This window comes from Macaca thibetana, chromosome 17 (assembly GCF_024542745.1).
Source record: "Macaca thibetana thibetana isolate TM-01 chromosome 17, ASM2454274v1, whole genome shotgun sequence".
NCBI classification, from domain to species: domain Eukaryota; kingdom Metazoa; phylum Chordata; class Mammalia; order Primates; family Cercopithecidae; genus Macaca; species Macaca thibetana.
In genome coordinates, this window is record NC_065594.1 from 17,044,993 (window position 1) to 17,067,400 (window position 22,408).

The following is a 22,408-nucleotide window of genomic DNA, read 5'->3' on the forward strand; positions in this document are numbered from 1 at the left end:
AATATTTATTTTTTCCATGTTTCACACTCAAATAATTTTAAATCACAAAAATGAGACAATATGTGCAAATTTAAAAAAGAATATAGGAGAAAAAAATGAAGACTTTGCTGAAACAATCTAACTGTATTACAAATATGGGACATAACCTCACTGAAGTGGGTGAGAAGAAAGGAGGTACTGATCTAAGCAACTTCAGACTGACGATATACAAAAAGACAAAAAGAAATGGACACAAACACTAGAGTTGTTAAAGTTGTTTCTCACAGGGATAAGGGTTAACTTCTGAAACCACTGTATATACATATGAGATTGACAAGTAAGTAAGTGGATGGTGGACAGCTTTTCATCCTGGAGCAGGAGGTTAGAGATAAGCAAGAGGGACAGGTTAGAATAGACCATGCTGTACTGGATTAGAGTTTGAGACATCAATATTAACTCTCGTTTAATTTATGATAGATACTGATGGTCAGATACAGAATATAGACATGTAGATATAAGTGGGTTCTATGTATGTACATTTCCCAGCTCTATCTGTTGAAATGGTCTGGAAGTGATAACACCACAATAGCAATGAGCTTATCCATGCCCAGAACTTGGTTTCCAGTACTGCTCTTCAATAAAAAGAACCAGGATTTCTTGGAGAAATGGAAGATTTCAGTAGGACTGGGATAAGAAATGTACAAAATAAACCTGGAGCATTTTGTAGTTTCTCAGAGTAGGGAAGTACTAAAAAAACAAAATGAAAGGGTATGTCAAAGGGACACAGGGACCAACTGAAATACCTCCCAATGGCCAAAGCTGAAAAAAAGTGAGAAACAAAATAAGTAAACTATTGCATTATACGCCAGAGCATAAAATAAATATCTATTAAGTCCATACTGATATAAATAATTGATTTAACTTTTAAAATGAGGGATAATAGACAAGTTTTTCACAGGAGAATTCCACATAATTATGTAGATAATTCCCCCACCAAGATGGTAGGGTGTAAATTTGGGCTACATGTAGTGACTTTCTTCCAAAGAATACAGGATGAAAAAGGGGGAGGATTGGGTGAGTAACTGCTTTTAAGTGTAGAAATCTGGAAAGTGTTACTTCAGCTAGATGATGAAGGTTAAACTCATCAGTGATAAATCATGTTGAGAGCATGTACCTTTGACATGATGTCTTCAGAATGGCATTTCACTTTCTGTGGCCTTCTCCCAGAAAAATAATAAATAAATAAATAACTCCAGTCTATCCACAAGAAAAAAGCATCAGACAAACCCATCCTGAGGAAAACTGTAGAAAGTACTCAACCAGTACTCCTTAAATCTAAAAGTCTTCAGAAGCAAGGATTGTCTGAGAAACTGTCATAGCCCAGAGAAACCTCAAGGATGCATAATGATTAAATGTAATGAAGTAGCTTGAACGAGATGCTAGAGCAGAAAAACAACATTAGGGAAAACTAATGAAATCTTAATAAAGTTTGGAGGTTAGTTAATAATAATGTATCAGTATTGGTTCATTAATTGTAACAAATGCACCATAACATTAAGATATTAACAACTGGAGAAACAGGATGCAGAGTATACAGGAACTCTGTATTATCTTTGCAATTTTTCTGTAAACCTAAAACTATTACAAAATAAACATTTATTTAAATACATAAAAAATCACACAGGCATAACTATCATTATTTTTAAAGTAGCTTCTCAGATTCCACAGAATAGCTGTCTTTTTTTTTTTTAGGAGTTAAAGCTTAATAAACCTAACATGCATGGAACAAACAAAAAATAACAGCAATTTTTTGTGGTTAATGGCATAATGATTATGGTTAAAACTGAAGGCTTCAGTTCCATTAACCATAATGTTTGTACACAGTGTGTGCATGCACTTGTTCATTTTAGTGTGGTACAAAATTGGGAATGTAAGATTCTCCATGGTGTTTCTTAGACATAAGAAAGTGTTGGTTGGACTGGATCATTCCTAAGCTTGGTTGCATCCCAATGATTGTCTGATATTGATCCTGAGAGCTTTGAAGTCATCTTGTGATTTTATATGTTCTGTCCTCTCGCTAAGGAATCCTTATCTATTGGGTAGCTGAGATTCCAGAACTTAAAATGGAAACAAACATTCTATGTTTAATAAATAGGAAAATGGGTGATGGATACAATACGTAATTATACCAAACAGTGAGTGTTTTAGTCCTGGTTTTACCACTTCTGAACTACATATACACTGGTGGGGGAAAAAAAAAAAGCCTTTCTAAAACAAAAATAATCAGTTCTATTGAGCTGTGGCATACCCCATGAACTCTCAAATCTCTTTGATATATGACATGATCATTATGTTAGCAAGGATATTCTGTACCATCACGTCTTCAGAAATTGGAGTACTGATTCTGTAAGAGGAAATGAGGCTTTAAATAAAGGAATATTTTATTTGGGATTATCCAGAACAAAATGCTAATAGAATACGGAGAGAAATTTCTCAAAACATTTTAAATTAATAAGGCTAATATTATACAGTAAGAGCACATAAAATGCCAGAAATAGAGAAGAAAGAAGGCTTATATGCAAATATTAATCTTACCACTTCAGATGGTGATGTTTTCTGAGACTCATAATAATTTATGCATTTTTTCTTGTAAAATTATTCTTTCTGAGACTAATTACTTGACTAAGTTCTGTAAATGACATATAAAAGTCCTGTGTTTCTAAAATAATCAAGACAGTTTCATACAGAAAGATTTAAACTTCATAATTTAAAAAATGTAACTGCCCTTAATGTTTCTACCTAAGCTAATTACCTCCAACAGAGATTAGCGCTGGCTTTCTCCTCTCAGGGGAAGTAGGTGATGATTACGCATTAAGTCTGGACAACTACAATAGTTTCTTCATTGCCCTTCCTACTTTTTGCTAATTATTTCCCAAAGCTATTTATTTGTTATTTTCCCATTAACATTTTCAGTGTCACGCTCCACGAGAAACTTTTCTATAATTAGTGTATAAATCAGACAGGATCACTCACCTGGTCCTTGTGCCTCTCTCCCTTTTTTAGTTATCAAATTTAAAAAGTGAAATGAAATTTCTTCTTTCTCAAAGCCAAGTTGAAGGCTCTATGAGCTTTACAAAATTGTAGCAGTTTGGAAAAAAGTATCCAACATATATTCCTATTCTACAAACTTGGAGAAAATATAGAAATCTTCCCTTAGTTCTCTACCAAAGAAAAATTGCACTGAACAGAATTAATCAGGCAAGAAAAGACTCTATTCAAGACAATTTCCACAGGGGTTAAGACTATTGCAGTAAAGAAGACAGATTAAACTCCAGCTAAAGCAAAGCAGGGAAATTTTTAGTTGCTGGGCTGAGCTAGTGGAAAGTACTGGAGGACATTAGGAGTGAAGTTGGTCAATGTGTTTAGACCATCTGTGTATGCTAATTGGATGTATCTAAGGTAAGTTCTTACACTCCACAGAGCTTGGAGATAGGAGTGCTATTTTTTTCTTTTTTCTTCTTTTTAGCTTTACTGAGGTATGATGGACAAATTATATATATATATAAGATGTGCAATTTCACATTTTGATAAATGTATACATTGTGAAATGATTCCCATAGTCAAGCTAATTAACATACCCATCATCTCACATAACTGCCTTTTTTTGTAGTGAGAACACTTGAAATCTGTTCTCTCAGCAAATTTCAAGACATTACATTATATTAATGACAATACATTATCATTAAGTGTAGCCACCATGCTGTATATTAAGTCTCCAGAACGCATTCACTGTATAACTGAAAGGTTGTATGTTTTGACCAATATCTTCCTTTTTCACCATATCCAGCCCCTAGTAACCACCATTCTACTCTCTGTTACTAGGAGTTGGACTGTTTTTAAGATTCTACATATAAGTCTGATTATGCAGTATTTGTCTTTCTATGCCTGGCTTATTTCCCTTAACACAATGTTCTCCAAGCTCATCCTTGTTGTTGCAAATGAAAAGATATCCTTTTTTAAAAAAGATGGAATAATATTCCATTGTGTGTGTGCATACACACATACATATCCAAATAGCCATATAGCTATACACTGTTTTCACACATGGGATTTTATATATACATATATATCACATTATTTAATCCATTCACCTGTTAGGCTGTTCTTTATCTTGGCTATGTGAATAATGGTGCAACGCACATGGGAGTGCAACCATTTTTGGGGGATATGATTTTATTACCTCTGGATATGTACCCAGAAATGGGATTGCTGAGTCAGATGGTAGTTCTATTTTTTTAATTTTTGAGGAACTTCCATACTGTTTTCCATAGTGGAGCAGTGTATTCTTGATGTTACATTTCAAAGAGTTGGCTTCCAGGTAGTTGAGAAAGACATCTCTGGATTGTACAACTGGCAAGGGATGAGAAGAAGCTTAACATCTCAAAAAGGCAAAGAAATAATTGGATTTGCAACTGCAAGTTTCCCAAGGTAAAAGCTCTGAGAAAAGATAAATTAGGGGCCTATAGTCAGAGAAAAAAAAAAAATCTATCTAAAGTTTAGTCAACCTGAAGGGAATATCAGTTCCTCTTTATTTCTATCCTTTCCTCTATTTTGGTATGGGGAAAGATGAAAAAATCCCATAGAAAGTATATTTCTTACAAGTATAAAAAAAAATGGAGTCGGTTTTCATTTTCCTGAAGGTAGAGTACTTGATTATAGGAGTGGTTGGGAGACAGGGCTTGAGCCATAGCCAGAGAATCCCTTGAACTACTTGTTTTTAAAAAATGATTTGCAAATTACAAATTACACTTTAGACCTACTAAATCTGTAATTCGGAGGGAAGCGACTGTTACGTTATATTTTTAAAAAGCTGCTCTTGTGTTCTGAAGCATCATAATGATGACAGCAATTGCACTATCAATTTTGAACATCTTTCTATAAAAAAGTAAACAGTTGAGAAGATGTTTGTTATTTTTTCCAAAGTGAATGCAAAATGTAGTAGGAAAATCTATGAAATAAGAGTAAGGAGGTTTAAGCTTCAGAGGGCTGGCATATCTTGCCTTTCTTTTCATAAATAGACATACACTTATGGATACATGGTAGTATCTTTATTTTTCAGCAATTATAGTTAAGGAACTACTGCCACAGATGACCACATTTGTGAATGCTATCGATGTAAATGTAAGTGAATTAAAGTAGGCACAAAGAAGTATATACAGTACCATTTCATTAATAACATTTCATAAGCAAACAAAACTAATCTATGCTAGTTACCTTTGGGGATTGATAACTGAAAGTGGGCAGGGTAGAGGCTTTTGAAGTTCTTTGTAATTGTCTATATTTTTATCTTGGTGGTGATTACATGATGTGATTACATTGTAAAATTTCCGAGTTGCTATAAGCTTTAGTATAAGCTTAATATATGTGTACTTTATATGAGTAAGTTATCAATAAATTAGAACACACACACACACACACACACACAGGTAAGCTTTAGAGGTTCTTTTCTCAGAGCTCTTTCAAGATCATGCTTGTGTAACTGTGAAGACAACAGATACTTACATGCTTCCAGCTGTAGCACCATTCGGTTCTGCCACAAAATTTGAATGGAGACTGACTGCATTTTTTTCTGGACAGTTCTGAACCAATGACTGAGCATGCTGGAGCTGCTAGGGCCTGGCCATTTCTGCCTGATACGGAAGTCTTATAATGAACAATCTTGATTCTGAAGCTCTCCTCTTGGCTACCCAAAACCTTGTCAAATCTGTATTGCAGTCTGAAGGTCTCCCTGGAAAATTCCACTTCATGCCCCCTTTGTTTTCCCAGCTGTCACATTTGCATTGTGGTCTGAAGACTTTCCTTGATCAATTCGGCTTCCTCCTCTTTCCTCTTTCACAGGTACTTCCTTCAGCTGCCCTACCTACCCAATAAAAAATTTGCATTCCCAACTGGTTCTCAATATTTGCTTCCCAAAGAACCCTAACTGATACAATATATATCCACCGGAAGCTCACAGTGCAATAGTTCATTTTTCTAATTATTATCAATTATGTATTCATTCATCCAATCAGTTAATAAATATGTATTGAGCTATTAGTACATTCTAGGCATTGCTATGTTTTCTAGAATATAGCTAGAAAGAAAAGGAAGAAAGCAAGGAAGAAAGGCAGGAGGGCAGGAAAGTAGGAAGGTAGGAAGGAAGAAAGGGAAGAAGGGGAAAAAAAGAATAAAAGATGAAATCAAAGATTAGTAGGGATTTTTGGCCTGAATATCAGTGTGTTATTTACTAAAATGGAGAAGAATGAAATAGAAAAATTTGGGCACAAGAAAAAAAAAACACAATTTCTTTCTAAATTAGACATGTTGATTTTTAGGTAGCTATTGACCACTAGAGTAGAAGGCAGTTTAATATGCAGTATGAAGGCCAAGTGAGAGAAATGAGATCAGTGCTGGAGCAGGAATTCTAAGTATCATCAGCATGTATTATTTAAACATGTGACGTTGACTTAAAAATAGTCAAAGTCTCTAATTGTGTGTTTTTTAACCCATACCATAATAGTTTCTATAAGAAAAAGTTTGAAATCATATTTATGGTTGGTTATGGTTTTTTTGTTAAATCATATTACCATGATTCTTTTGATACAAATGCAGGATTCTAACTTCCATATGTTAGTTCATAACCTTCAGACTCCAACTACCATTGAAGGACCTCTAATTTCTTTAAAACAAATGTAGCAAACTATTTCTTAGAGTTCCCATGGGTCATATATGCACTCAAAAAGTATGTTGGAGCCAGGTGTGGTGTAATGTGCCTGTAATTCCAGCTACTTAGGAGGCTGAGGATGGAGAATGGCTGGAGCCCAGGAGTGCAAGACCAGCCTGAGCACTATTAAAATATTTCTGTCACTAAAGAAAAAAAGAAGTACACTGGAATATTTTGTGATCTTTGCAATCTTCTGTTTCTACTTTACGTTCTCTTCCATTGCATGATTTTCTTTATTCCTGAATAAAGCATATTATGTTCCGTGAAGTAATCCAGTTCTTACTGTGTCTGCTATCCTTGTAATGACATCTGCCATTGCTATCTGACATCACGGTGCCATGTGATTGGCAAGGCACTTCAAGAAGGGGGAAAAGAGAGTCATAATATTTTTCTTTCTAAAGGCAAAGCCATGCAAACTTCTATATTAATGCAAAAAGTCTGTTTTTCAAATACTGTATAATTGATAGTCTTTTGCTCTGACCATTCGAATGGCATTCTGACAAAGTCTAATTTAAGAGGCAAGAATATTGCTTTTATAATTCTGAATGCAAAAACATAATATGCCTTCTGAAAAATAATTTAGGAGATTTATAAAGATTTATTCATTGAATTTTAATCTGAAACAAGAAATGACAATGGATAGAAAAATAGTGTAAATTAATTAAAAATCAAATAATGTTATATACTGATTAATGTTTTATGTGTCAATTACTATGCTTTTTTTTTTTGCCTCATTTAGTCTTCCCAGTGACTAAAAGATAAGTATTATTATCCTCATTCACACATGAGATAACTGGAAATCATGATGGATATTATTCAGGATTCAAATCCATATTTTTTTACTCAAAGAGCCCCTCTTTCAATAATATGCACCATTCTACTAGAAAATTCAGATATTGGTGTTTAAATATAGAAAAATATAGCAAAGTCTGTATTATTCACAACATAATGAGCTAAAATATGCTATTCTAACTCAATGTGTTAGAAATAATAAGAAGGAATATTAACTTGAACGTTTACCTGACATCACATAGTAGGAGAAATCCACACTGCACTGGAAAGTATCAGGAAATTAATAAAATAGTCAAACTAACCAAGAACAGAAGAGAAGACAAAAATTGCCAATATTATATGTAGTAAGAGAAGTGACACTGCTCCAGAATCGATAGATAACTAAAGGAAAATAAGCAATATTATTAACAACTTAATGCGAATAAATTCTATAGCACTTATAAAGTAGGAAAAATTCCTTGAAACACACAATCTATTAAAATTCACCTAAAAAGAAAAAGATAGCAAGAGAAGTTCTATATCTATTCAAGAAATTGAATTTTAGTTAAAAACCTCCCCATAAAGAAAACTCCAGGCCCATATAGCTTCACTGATTAATTCTATCATATATTGCAGTGAAAAGAAATAGTAATTGTCTAATATTTCTAAAAACTGAATAAGAGACAATATCAACAGTTTGTTTTTTTAAATGTGCAAAGTATTTGAACAGAGCCCTCATTAACCAAAGATAAATGGATGACAATCGGATAAAATGATGTTCAACCTCATAGTCATTAGGGAAATGCAAAATAAAATTAGATGTCATTATACAACCAATATAATGGCAGATCACACCAAGTCTTGGAGAGAATGAGAAACAACTAGAAATTGTATAATTGTTGGTGAGAATGAAAAATAGTATTAATATAATTAGGTTTTTAAAAGTTTGGCAGGACTAGGTGCAGTGGTTCAAGCCTATAATCCCAGCACTTTGGGAGGCCAAAGTGGGGCAGATCGCTTGAGCTCAGATCCAGACCAGCTTTGGTAACATGGCAAAACCCTATCTCTACCAAAAATTCAGAAATTAGTTGGGCATTGTGGTACACACCTGTAGTTCCAGCTACTCAGAAGGCTGAGAGGATGGCTTGAGCCTGGGAGTTGGAGGTTGCAGTGAGCCACAATCAAGTCCCTGTACTCTAGTCTGGGCAACAGAGCCAGACCTTGTCTCCAAAAGAAAAAAATAAAAGTTTGGCACCTTTTTTCCACCTACCATACGATGATCATACCACCCATAGGTATTTACCCATGAGAAACGAAAACATACACCCATATAAACATATTACCTGAAAGTTTACAGCAGATTAATTTGTAATAGCCAAAAACTAGAGATAATCCAAATGTCTATCAACAGGTGAATTGAAAAGGTAATTATGATACATTCATAGAATGGAATCTTATTTAGCATTAAAAATAAATGAACTCTTGATATATGCAGCAAGGATAAATCCCAAAAAAAATGTACTGAAGGAATGAGCAAGATTAAAATGTGAGCATATGGTATAACATTTATATACAACTCTAGAAAATGTAAATTAATCTAGAGTGACACAAAGCAGTTCAATGGTTGTCTACAGCTGAGGGTAGGGGGTACCTGAGGGGAATTACACAAGGGCAGGAGACAATTTTAAGGGGGCAGAAGGTTGTGTTCATTTTCTTGATTCTGGTGATGGTTGCTGACTTAGCAACATGTCAAAACTTGTCCAATTGTATATTTTAAATATGTACAGTTTATGGTATATACATTATATCTGGATAGGATCATTTATATAAAATTCATTTGAAGGAAAACCAGATAGTGTTTAAGACAAATTAGAAAAGACTATAACTTGAAACAATGGCTACCTATAGAAAGATGAACAATAAAAAGTAAAAATAATATCTATCCTTCCATATATTAATGAAAAGACTGACATAAGTTTTGTTTCTAGAAATTTAAATGAAGAAAATGATAAAACTCTTGGAGAAGTTTTATTTCTGGAAGGGGAAGGACTAGAGTCTACTATAATGAGATAGTTTATCTTTACACCATATATGTAAAAATGCACTACATATACATACTATACACTAAAACATTTATCATCTCAGTGATCCTCTATACCTGCTGTACTACTCTGACTCCTTTTCCTGTTTAAAAAATGGTTTCCACTTAACATCTGGCTGGCTTTAATTGGTTCCAGGAGTGCTGAAAATGCAGCTAGAATAGCACCTGCTATGTTCCTTTGGAAACTAGTATATAATAATACCTAATACAATGCCTACACGTTACTTTATTCTCATGGATTCAACATAGTACTTGGCATGTAGCAAATGTAAGTTTTTCTTTTTGTAACTTTGTGAAAAAAATTTTTTGAATACTTACAATCTACATACAGTTGGTTGAATCCATTGATATGGAACTGATGGATACAGAAGGCCAACTACAGTTGAGAAAGAAATGAAAGATTGCTTTAGAAGTCTATGAATGGCATACACATCAGTGAGTAGGACTAGAAGACAAATAAAGAGCAAACATATATGCGCCTAGTGGATCAAAAGTAGATTGTGTTTTGTTTGCCCTGTGCCCTCATACTCTGGCAAGTCGTATGTAAGATTTGTGCTTGGTGAACTAAAAAGAAACTGCATGAATTTCCCACTGCTGCTGTAACAAAATTACCACAAACTCAGTGGCTTAAAATAACACGTGTATTTTCTTACATTTTTGGAGGTCAGAAGTACAAAGCATCACAATCAAGCTGGTGACCAAACTGTGTTCCTGCTGCAGGTGCTAGAGAAGAATCCATTTATTTCACGTGTTTTCCAGCTTCCAGAGTAAGCCCCCATTTCTAGGCTCATGGCTACATCACTCAGCCTCCGCTTCTGTCATCACATCACCTGCTCCCTCTTGTAAGAACTCTGCTGATTATGTTGGGCCTATCTGGATGATCCAGGATAATCTCCCTATTGCAGGAGCCTTAATTTAATCACATCTGTACAGTTTCCTTCACCACACAGGGTAACATGTTCTGGGGATTAGGGCTTGAATCTTTTTTTTTTTAAGACAAAGTCTTGCTCTGTTGCCCAGGCTGGAGTGCAGTAGCATTATCTCGGCTCCCTGCAACCTCACCTCCTAGGTTCAAGTGATTCTCTTGCCTCAGCATCCCAGGTAGCTGGGATTATAGGCGTGCCTCACCATGCCCAGCTAATTTTTGTACTTTTAGTAGAGATGGGGTTTCACTATATTGGTCAGGCTGGTCTCAAAGGATCTGACTGCCTCAGCCTCCCAAAGTGGTGGGATTACAGGCATGAGCCACCAAGCCTGGTAGGGCTTAAATATATTTGGGGAGGTCATTAATTTGCCTACTACAGGAGCCATCTGTTTCTCAATTATAACACTGTATTTCTCCCATCTGTTTCTCACTAAGGAGAATACATGACTTCATGTGAAGAAGATAAGTACATTTTGTATTAAATCATAAGATAAAGGACTACCTTTTATTTCACTTTCAGAATGATGAAATGTTTTGAGCAACTAATCACAAGTCCATTAGAATGGAGGTGGTGAATGGTGGTTGATTAAGCACTGCACTTGAAGTCAGATGACATGGACTCAACTCCTATCTCTATGAGAATTCCTTAACATTGTGCCTGGGAAATGCTAAATGATCAATGAGTATCTGTCGCATGAGATTGAAGGGCAGTATAAAAACCAGCCAGTTTGAGTTCTTAAAAAGGGTGAACACAGTGGGCAGAAAAAGAGATAATGCAAAGTCACAATTTATCTTGTGGCTTTATTAAGACACTGTGTTTCCTAAATTGAGCTCTTCCCCAGTTTATATATTTTCCCAATTATTATTAACTATAATGAGACATTAAGACATAAAATATGAAAATTAGTCTTGTTTTATTATTCAGCATCTGATGAACCATGCAAGTTACAGAAAATATTTTTAGAAGTAATTTTCTGTGTATATCAGATAACAGAATAAGATGTGGATCTTAAAGCAAAGCGAGCCGATTTGGAAGGATAATAAAAAGAGATTAACCAATTTATATCATGGACATTTTTCAAACAGAAACATATAAATAGGTTGTCCATATGCTCTTAGATTGGTGTTTGGAGAAAAAGATGCAGAAGTAGGTTGAGGATTACTACTCAGGGTAAACTAAATGCGTACAATACAATGTAAGGAATCAAGACAGTGTCAGTATTGATCTACTATGATCAGCATTGCCATGCTCCTTCCCTGACCTCATCCTAACCTGTTCTTGTAAACTACTGCTTTCAGAGATTATTATGGCAGCCTCTTGTAGCTGTTTTTGCCAGTGGCCCAATAGACATTCGAATTTGCATTTTTTTCAAATTACCTGTAAGTGCTTGTACAGGTAGACAGGTCAGCACTGCACTTTCATCGTCATTAAGGTCAGCTAAAGGTAGGTTTCCTGATAAGGCTACTGTAGTAGCTCAAATATATTATATTTGCAATAATTCCTTAAGAATATTATACAAAGCCTCGGGTTTTCTTCTTTAATATTGAAAAATGCAAATTGTCACATTATCAGTGTCTGTTCCCTCTACATTTTGCAGTACCTGAGGCAAGGTCCATGTCCTTGGGTGTATTTTTTTTTTGGTGGAGGGGGGATGTAGGTAGGCTCTCTCATTTTTTCCCAGGTCTGTGTATGTGTGTGTGTGCACATATTCGGGTGTAGGGGTGCATGCCAGTCAGTTGAGGGTGGACTGGGAAGGATTCCAGGGTTTTACAATATAAAGTCCCTTAATATCTTCAAGTAGTGTCTGATTTCAGCAATCTTGACAGGATCCTCAGCCATGCTCATGTCTACCTGCACCACCAGAGCACAGAGGTAAGTCTAAAAATCAGTTTCTAGGAACAGACCAAGTCTCAATTCTCTGGAACAAATATTCAAGCTTGTATCTATTATATTGGGCAAGTATACATGCATTTATTCTAAATATATTTTAACTGTCAGCTGCCTAATATGTCAATGGTTAAGATTTTATCATGCTTAAAATGAAAAAGTAAACATAGGTTATACAACTGACTATTTCTATTTAAATTTTGAATTTATTCATTAATTCTGTTCAGGTGAGAGGTCAAGCCTGGAAGGGGGACACTTGTTAGTGCAAGAGAGAGTCAGAAAGCAGGAGGGATTAAGGTAAATACTTTTATCTTCCTCTCCTCCTGCCCTTTGATATTTAAATTTCCTCTTAGTACATCCCATTGGACAAACCCAGCTGCAAGTCAGAGGGCAAAGGAGTCTGGGTATTGTAAACCATAGAGGGCAGCCTTCCAGAAAGCCTGAGGAGGACAGGCAAGGATGGATAAGGATCAATAGGATATGGATAAGGATCAACCAGGAAATAAGGAAAAGTTCCTTGTCTTCCCTTTCCCTCAGGTTGTTCCCTAAAAGCAACTACTTGAAACTCTTTAGCTTATTCTTTAGATATTTACTTTCACATCTCTACTAAGCTCACTTATATTACTAATTCCTGGTTTTTTAATACTAGACATTTTCTACTGATGTCCCAATTTCGACCCCAAATCTAATATCATACCAACACACACCAAATACATTTTTTTTTTACCTTCTCAATATTTTATATAAGTTTGGTTATATCAGTTTTCTGTTTGTATTACCAAAATTACACATATGCTATGCACAACTAAACATATTTTGCACCATGACTAGTTTTCCTTTCTTGCACAAATCTTTTGGCTGTTGTTCCCTAGGTCTATTAGTATCCATGTTGCTTTTTTTTTTTTCCCCATTTGTTCAGTATACTAAATATTACTTGTTACTTCCAACACTGGCTTTCCAATAATTATCTAAATTTGCTTTTAAGCCACGCAAATGCAGTAGGTATTGCATCAATGTCTTCTTTTTGGAATCATCCCTCCCAGAGGTTCTGACATATTCCAGTTTTGTCTGGTTGCTCTGTGAGATAGGTGCATATTTGCTTCCCTGGGATATCCCTTCACCTTATCCATAATGTTTGTTTGTATCCCCTGTTTGGTGTAGCTTATATTTCTCTTTTTATTATGTCGATGCAAATGTTATTGCAGTTTTGCCATTACTTTCAACGGCAAAAAAAGCAATTACTTTTGTAGCAACCTAATAATTTACTTCCTTGTTATGGCAGAATATAGAAGGAATGCATAAAAACTTAAATTTCTGAGGAGATATATATATATATGTATGTATGTATGTCATCTTTCTATTGTCATTCTTGCCTAATATTAGCTTAGTATAGTACTCGAGGTTGGAAATGTTTTTAACCTCGGATTTTTGAAACCATGTCTCCACTATCTTCCAGCTGTCAGTGCTTCTATTAAAAGCACCCAGTCATCTGGGCACCTAACCATTTTTGTGGACCTGTTTTTCCTCTGACTTACAGCTTCTTTTGTCCTCAATATTTGGAAGTTTTACAAACATAGGCCTTGGCAGTTGTAAAAAATTAACCATTTGTATTTTTCCATATCATCTCACCCAAAGTTAAGTGCTGGCTAAGTTATGCTAGAGGTTCTTGGGAAAGTACTTCAGTGACTGTCAGTCATTATCTTTCTATAGCTACACCTGAGAGAAGGTTCACATGTGTCATATTTCCATTAGTTAGCTTCAGACACTAAGAGCTACTATACAGGTAAGATTGGCTAAAAATATGTGCAATTACTGACTATATACTGTTCATGCAATGTTTTTCTCAGCCCCCCAAATCATTGTCACTACACTGTATTTTTTAAAAACAGCTTCACTAGAAACATTTCTTAATGTTAAGAATTGGTAAGTCTGTTAGTCATTGGGACTGATTTGCCAAAATCCATGCAATTATAATATGGTAGAGTTGAGATTCCACACATACATTAAAATTGTGTGATCCTTAACCATTTGGAGCATGGAGGTGATGGTAGCTACCAATGATTTCTCAGGACTTGTGAATTATTTGAATCTTTGGTGTCATAAATTTCTCATGTGTTTTAGTGTTTTTATTACATATTCTCAGCTTTTAACATCAGTTGATGTGGTTTTCACATATAATTGAAGCAAAATTATACATTTGGGTAAATGAATGTATTTACCAGCACATTCTTTAGATATCAATATATGACCTTCAAAGTGAATTCATTTTGATGTTTTTCTCCTGAATGAGCTGTATTTTTGCTATAAGACTACCTCTCAAAGAAGCACCGAACTACCTGCATTGGGTTTCAGCTCCATAATTAATGATGTCTGTTTTTTGGTAACAAAGGAGAATAAGAAATGTTTATGCAATAGTTATCTAATGGCAGAGAGCAGATGATTACTTAACCCAAGGCTAAAAATTATCATTTTATTGTCTGCAGGTGTTCAAAGAGTGTCTCTATGGTTGAGAATTCCTACTGAATATTGTTGTCTTATGATGCACGATGGACATAGGATTTGCTTTAAAGATTTGTCTTCTTCCCCTGAGATGGGAGTAGAGTGATCAGAAAGGGAATGCATAAAATGAAAATAAATCTGTTCTAAATTCACAAAAAACTCATTGTATTCAGATTATTCAGAGTGTTTATGAATGTGTGTGTGTTTGTGTGTGTATATATGTTTCTTTGTGAGAAAATACAGATGAGTCATCGACAGACTTTTGACTGGGTAGTTTAAAATGGAATGGTCTGATGCTTGTGTTAAAAACTATTGAATGTGCCTAGTTGCCTGAGCTGAAAATTCAAACTCTGTTGCAAATATCCTTTGGTCAAGCTTAGCATTCCCATAAACTCAACATATTTTTACACCTTACTATTAAGAATAAACTATAATGATTTTTTTAAAAAAAATTAAATACTGTACTTAAATGAAAAAGAATACAAGAGGGGCAACATGTGAGGACAATATATTTTTCTGAATTCAACACATACTAGGTAATAACATAAAATAGAAATTTAAAATGATTTTGATATAGGGAAACTCTTGTAATGACTACATAAAGCCTTGTAGCCATTTTTAAAAGCAACAAAGAAGATGATCAAGTGGCTAATCTGATGTCAGACATTTCAAAGTTACTGTTAATCTTGAAGGAAGAAGAGATAGACTTAAAGGAACAGAGAACACTAACTTCATGTTTAGGTCTAGAAATATGATATTAAATATTATTCTTATTGACTCAGCATCTTGGTTAAAGATCTCAAAAGTCCGCAGCAACACAGCTGATTCAAGTAACCCCATATTCTAAAGCAAGTTGCTAGACCATGTGTACAAGTTATCTGTAAGACTGAGAAACAGGTTGCACTAGCATTAGCCCATCATCTACTCTCCGGGAGACCTTTGCTTCATGAGCTGAGTATTCTGTCCCCCACTTCCTTGGTGAGGGGAAGAAGTGGATGCCTCCTCTTCATTAAGTCAAATGAAACATCTTCAGAAAGAACTTAGAGGGAGCTTAGCATTAGTTTTTAGACTTTGAATATTATAAGAACAGGTATCTGCCTCCTACCTATTAGAATTTAAATGTGAGATGGCTTGGTAATAGCTGGCCCTACTGGCATCAGAGAAGGGATAATTTTTCTGTACCTCAAGGCACAATGACCAAGAGGTTTGGTTTTCCCAGGGCTAAGGGAGTTTCCAGGAGATGGGACTTTCAGCTATGAAAATGGGTAAGTCTCCTGGGCAAACAGGGCTACTAATTGATGAGCCCAGTCTAAGACTTTAGAGGGTGCCAGAATATATGGAAATTTCCTGTGGCCAGACATGGATCTTATCCAAGAACCAAAATTAAGTAGTCTTGAGAAAGCTTCATTCAAGAGGCCTACCTGGAAATGTGAAATGACCCAGAAGATGCAAACATTTAAGAAAAACAAGGGGGGTAAACCAGAGTTGTACATGGCCAGTCAGATGCAGAATTTCCCAGGTTGAAAATAATATAATTGAGAGATACCCAGGAATCATCTCCTGAGAACCCACCAAAGCTCCAACAGGAGAAAGAGTGAGAGTTTTGTCACCTGATGAACAGAATGCAACATGCTAAATTATACATGCACAGACAAGTAACAGCTTTTCTTTCCCTTATCACTTCTCCTTTCTTCCACTAGGACCCTGGAGGGGCTCCAAACAGCAGGTGGTGACATGCAGTGACAGAGTTGATGCAATAATTAGGAAGAAGCCAACTATAGCTCCCTTTCACCTACAGTTTGTAGTCACAAACCAGGAAAGAAGGGAAGTTTTACATTTATGTGATCATTAAACTACAATGGACATTGTACTACCTAAAAGTAACTGAGAATCACCAGGAAAATCTATGGGTCCTGTGATTTTTACCAAGACACAGGCAAGAACAACTTGAGAGAATGGGCTTGAAGGGGCAGTATGAGAAAGAATAAAGTCACATTTAATAATTAGAGTCTCAAGTCACATTAAATAAATAGAATGTATTTAACCTCATCAAGACCTTGAGGTACAGAAAGTGAAAAATCATAAATCTCGACTTGAAGAGTGTGAAGGGAAAGTACACTCATTTGTGGGGCAGGAGGTTTTCAAAACATAGAGAACGCTCACGGCAGAGTTGGAGGATGTAGGAGAGTTTTAGGGTGAGAAAACTGAAGTTTGAGATGACACAGGCGAAGGGTTTTAATAAGGTAGGAAAGAATAAGAGTCCACGTACAGATGGATCCTCTGGAAGTCTTGGAAATACTGCACTGCCTAAGGTAAATATCCATGTGAACCCTGATGTGATCAATGCAGTTAGAATCCCAGAGAATGGTGGGCCATTCAGGACGGTCTTCTCTATTTAGCTGGAAGTTAGAGGTACAGGGACTGTATCTAGGGATCAGCTTATCAAATGACCTCATCAGATGTCCATATTCCAATGCAATTCTTAGTTTGGTTATGTGGAAGCTGATGCCTCAGGAGAATCTGTCCTATGAAACCTACTTAATTCTACTTTGAATTAAGGAAAACTAAGGAAATTCTGAGGCAGAAGAATCAGCACTTGGAGTGAAGCTGCTTGAGTTCTCACCTGTAACTAGATTAACTGTTGTGCTTTTTATCAGATGAGCATGTCATTGGTTCCAAATCAGTTCACTGCGTACAACAGCCCTGCAGGATGGTGCCTGATGGAGAGGGTAAGCGGAGTCTGAAATGCAGCCTGTAATATGCTTGTCAAGCTACATGCCCATTATGTTGCAGTTGCCAGAAGCAATGGTTTTTTTCTCATTCATACAAAAGTGCTTTATGGGGTACTGAACAGGACTGGAAGCAGAAATTTAAGTCGCCTTACAAACAAGGGCAAGAACCCAAGCCTTAACACTGAGGCCAAATGGAAGATTTTCTCTCCATCAATTCATACCCCTGTTGAATTATATTCATTGGAATTAATACATGCTTTGGAATTTTAGCTTAAATTTGGATTACTCTTTCTTAAAATGTCTTCAAAAACATTACAAAAAGATACAATATTAACAAAAAAGTAATTCGTATGCAAAAGGTTGCCTTTGATAGAAAATTTAATTAAAGGTAGTAGATAACAGGAAGTCTTTTAGATTAGTTGTAGAAAATGTCACAGCCAGCAGAGGTGGATGTGATTGATTTCTGCACTGAGTACTATCAGTTAATGTGGCACAGCTATCTATGTAAAGTTGCTGAGTGATTTTTAGTAGAAACCGTTTATAATCCATCTGATGAAAGTAGTTAGGGAAGAAGTTTAGGAAGAAATAAAATCTAAGTAGTACTTAAAAAGAAATATTATTTCACATACCTCAGTATTTTATAGGATACCTCAAAAGGGCTAACGTGTCTGAGAGGATGAACTTGGGTTAAAAAGATCAAACAGTTACTCTGCTACTGGGCAGCACCCGAAGACTGTGCATCTGGAATGAGAAGAAAACTGTAATTAATTCTTCAGTTCAACTAAACTTTTTTTTTTTCGAAACTAACTTCTTGATATACTGTACCTTCCTCATTCATGTTTTATTTAATATTTTAGACCAATCACAAATAGAGTAAGTTCTAGTTTTCTTCAGGTTTTACCATCATAGATATTACATAGTGTGTTATACATCCTTTAAATATACTTTAAGATCACCAGCACTACAAAATGGGTTTCGACTCATAGCTGCTTTAGGAAGATATGAGGGAAGGGTGTGTACGATTTCCCATTTTCCAGAAAAGAAATATATATATAACAGTTCCAAATATAATACAATTGCCAAACTACATGAAAGCAGCTATTAGTTAAAAAAATTAATAAAAGGGCAAAAAATTTAAAAAGACAGAATGTAAGAAAAGTAACTTTAGGCTAGGCACGGTGGCTCACTCCTATAATCCTAGCAGGTGGCCGAGGCGGGCAGATTATCTGAGGTCAGGAATTCGAGACCAGCCTGGCCAACATGGTGAAACCCTGTGTCTACTAAAATACAAAAATTAGCTGGGTGTGGTGGTGCATGCCTGTAATCCCAGCTACTCTGGAGGCTGAGACAGGGGAATCGCTTGAACCCGGGAGGTGGAGGCTGCAGTGAGCTGAGATAGCGCTACTGCACTCCAGCCTGGGCAACAGAGTGAGACTCCGTCGAAAGGAAAGGGAAGGGAACGGGAAGGGGAAGGGGAAGGGGAAGGGGAAGGGAACGAAGTAATTTTAGTGCAGGAAGACACTGGATGAGAGGAAATAACCATTTACCCACCTTTTGTAGTGAACGAAGTTCAATATTAATGACATTGGGATTTGTGTCATTTCCCTCCTCCTTCAATATTTGTGTCAAATTTTAACTATGATTTGATCCCCGTGGTTAGTTGTTTATAAACTTTCTAAACATCTCTCTTAGGTATGATTGCCAGATTTTCTGCTAATTTTGACAATTTGGTGATTTATATATTTTTGAAAAATCATCCCACTGAAACTTTAAAATACATCAATAAATATTTTTATCAGTGATTACACCTTTTATTTTATATCCTTATTTCCTCCCCAATCTCCTGGTGTCTAAAAATAGACCATCTGTATGCACATATTAAAATAAGTGTAATTTTGTTTTGTCATCTGTAATGTAACGTTCAACCACAAACAACATTTGTTCATCTGTGATGCACCATTCAAAATGTCCCTCAAATCCATTTTCCCTGAAAAAAAAGCATAAAGAATTCCATAGGAGTCTGCTGTGATAATGGAAGGGAAGCTCCTTGCTCATAACCCCAATACACAGTAAACAGACTGAGAGAAAAATGTATTCTTTCTGCTCCCGGAATTCTAAAACTATCAGAATCACAGAACTAAAAGGATACTTTGACATAGTCCTATATTCACCAACTTATTTCCCAGTTTATGCCAACTTACGAATGAGAGTTTTTCAATTCTTCATGTGGGGCTATACTCGGATGTGACCCTCAATGACTCATATTACAAGAAAGACATTTATGCTTAAATAAAAAAACTCTTTAATTGTGCTTTGAATCTGGTTTATATACTGCAACATGGATGGGAATATTTGTAGAAATGTCTACGTTGCTTTAAAATACGCATAAAACTTCTTTTAAGTTTCAGGAAGCACTCTTGCTGGTTTAGTCCCAGGAAGCATTCTTGCTGGTTCCCATCTTTGAGGGGAATCTTGAAGATAATTAATTGGTGCAAAATATGAAAGTAAAGTGACTTTGTGAGAGAGTCTATGAAGCCAATTCAAAAAAGGTGAGCACAAAAAAGACAACAACAGAGCTGAACAGTTACTGTAAATTAAATGTGTGATGTGTATTTCTTACATTTCTCTACTGTCTTTTATGCACATACTAAAAATGTAAAATACATACAAACTTTAGGTATATATACATAAGAAAAAACATTGCATGTTTGCTCCTTTTCAGATTCTCTTCCTTATTGAAATGTGAAAGGAGGTTTCTGAAGAAAGTCCTAAAATATTGCAAAAGAATATTCTTTTGGCATAGAATGTGTCATCTCTGGACAATTCTAATCCCAACTTGATAATCATGAGTAACTCGTGAAAATATACAATATGTGGTTTGTATCTGTGCCCCACAGCCCAGTGTGTGAGCAGACTCCCTTAAGAAAAAATTTTCAAAGGCAACAAAAATACATTTTCTTTTATTATGTTTGTTTTGAGGATAATCAGAATATATATTAACTTATTAGAGATAATGCTTATAATGTTTGTAGGATAGTAACAATGCCTTATGTATTTTAAGGGTTTCTAGATACTAGTTCCTTATGCCTGTTTCTCCTTCTGCCACATCCATCCATATGTCACAATCTCATATGAAATCATTTTTTCATTCTCACACTTCAAAATCAAATTTATTCTGTGTGATAATTTTATTTCCTTATCCTTACTATATTTATAGTTGTATAATATTAATATACTTATATTTCATTTATGAAACTTTAAAACATAAATGAGAGACTTCTCTATCTGGGTAGGATAGGGCAATTTGTGGCAGAACAATGTTGCTATAAAAACCAGAAAAGTTCATAAAAATTTGTTTTAAAAATATGTTTAAAGGAATCAGGGGGCTTCAGAAACAACAATAACTACAGGCACTAAAATTTTAGAGTAGATAGAACCTCTCATAGGTGAGGTGATCATCTGTGACTGCTTTTCTTCTGAAGTCGCAAGTCCTGGGTAAGTGAGAATCTGGGCCTATGGGACAGGGCAACTTGTGGGGAGCAGGAAGCCAGCAAAGTCCTTGGCAGCTAGAAGGAGCAGTAGGAAAATGAAGGAAGGAAGGATTGAGACTTGAGGGGCTTCAATGGTTGGTGTTCTTTTCAAGACATTTGTCTGTCCACATTTGAAGTGGTATGAAATGGAAAGCCAAGAAATTGACCTGAAAGCATGTGGTGAACATATCAGAATATTTCTTACAGAATTCCTGTGTTATAAACAAAGAGGTACCAGTAAGAGGGGACAAATAACACAGATTGGATTGAACGTTGTTTAGGGAGAGCTAAGTTGACACTCTGTAGTCAAACTCTCTCCTGGGAGTACTTGGTAAAGATAAAAATCAAGGAAGAGTTGCTGCTGAACTCTGGGGCCAAGAGTGAAGTGTACGTGGCCAGAGCCTTACTCAAACCACAGCCCAGTGTAGACACAGCTCAGCCCTGATGAGATGAAGGTAATCAGCCTCCCTATACCCCTCTGTATCTGCCAAGTTGTGGAATGGGTGAATCATCTCTTCAGTGGAAGCTAAAATTATAAAGTCTCTCTACAATTCTTACTGACTGTGTCAAGCAGTCAATAAACAATTACCAAGCATTCCAAGAAAGAGGACCATCATATAACAGAAACCAGAAAAAAAAAAAGACGTAAAATAGATCCAGAGTTGATCAAAATATTGAAGTTAGTAGATAAGGTATTTAAAATTGGTATTTTACGATTGATTAACATGATTAAAATTTTAATACAATTATGGGGGCGATAGGACAAATTGATGAAAAAAATAGAGGCTTTCACCAGAGAAGTAAACTTGTAAGAATCAATAGGAAGTTTTAGAAATATATAGTGCATTTCAAGTTAAGTTATATATGAGTTCAATAGATGATTAGAAATTAGGTATGAAAGAAGACAAAATTAGTAAACTGAAAAACAGATTAATAGAAAATGTCAAAACTGAAGTACGATGTGAGTAAAGGATGAAAAATGATGAAAAACGCAGAAAGGATGTATAGAATCCAGTCAAAAATTCTAACACACATGCAATGGGGGTACCACATGGAGAGGAGCAAGACAAGGGGACAAAAGCAATCAATGGAAAAATAATGGCTAGAAATTTTCTTAAATGGTTGAAATAAATCAACCATTTATTTGAAGAAGCTCTAGAAATCCCAAATCAAATAAATATAAAGATAGCCCACCAAGGTAAGTCATAGTTAAATTGATT

The 22,408-nt window shown here is 35.5% G+C and overlaps 1 long non-coding RNA gene across 1 annotated transcript in view; it reads right to left on the reverse strand.

Moving 5' to 3' along the window:
* Window positions 1-18,312: 18,312 nt before the first annotated feature.
* Window positions 18,313-22,408, reverse strand: part of LOC126940864 (uncharacterized) — a 131,825-nt gene continuing 127,729 nt past the window's right edge. Inside the window, exon 3 of the long non-coding RNA XR_007720946.1 lies at window positions 18,313-18,399. This is a non-coding gene — a long non-coding RNA (uncharacterized LOC126940864). The remainder of the gene's footprint in view (window positions 18,400-22,408) is intronic.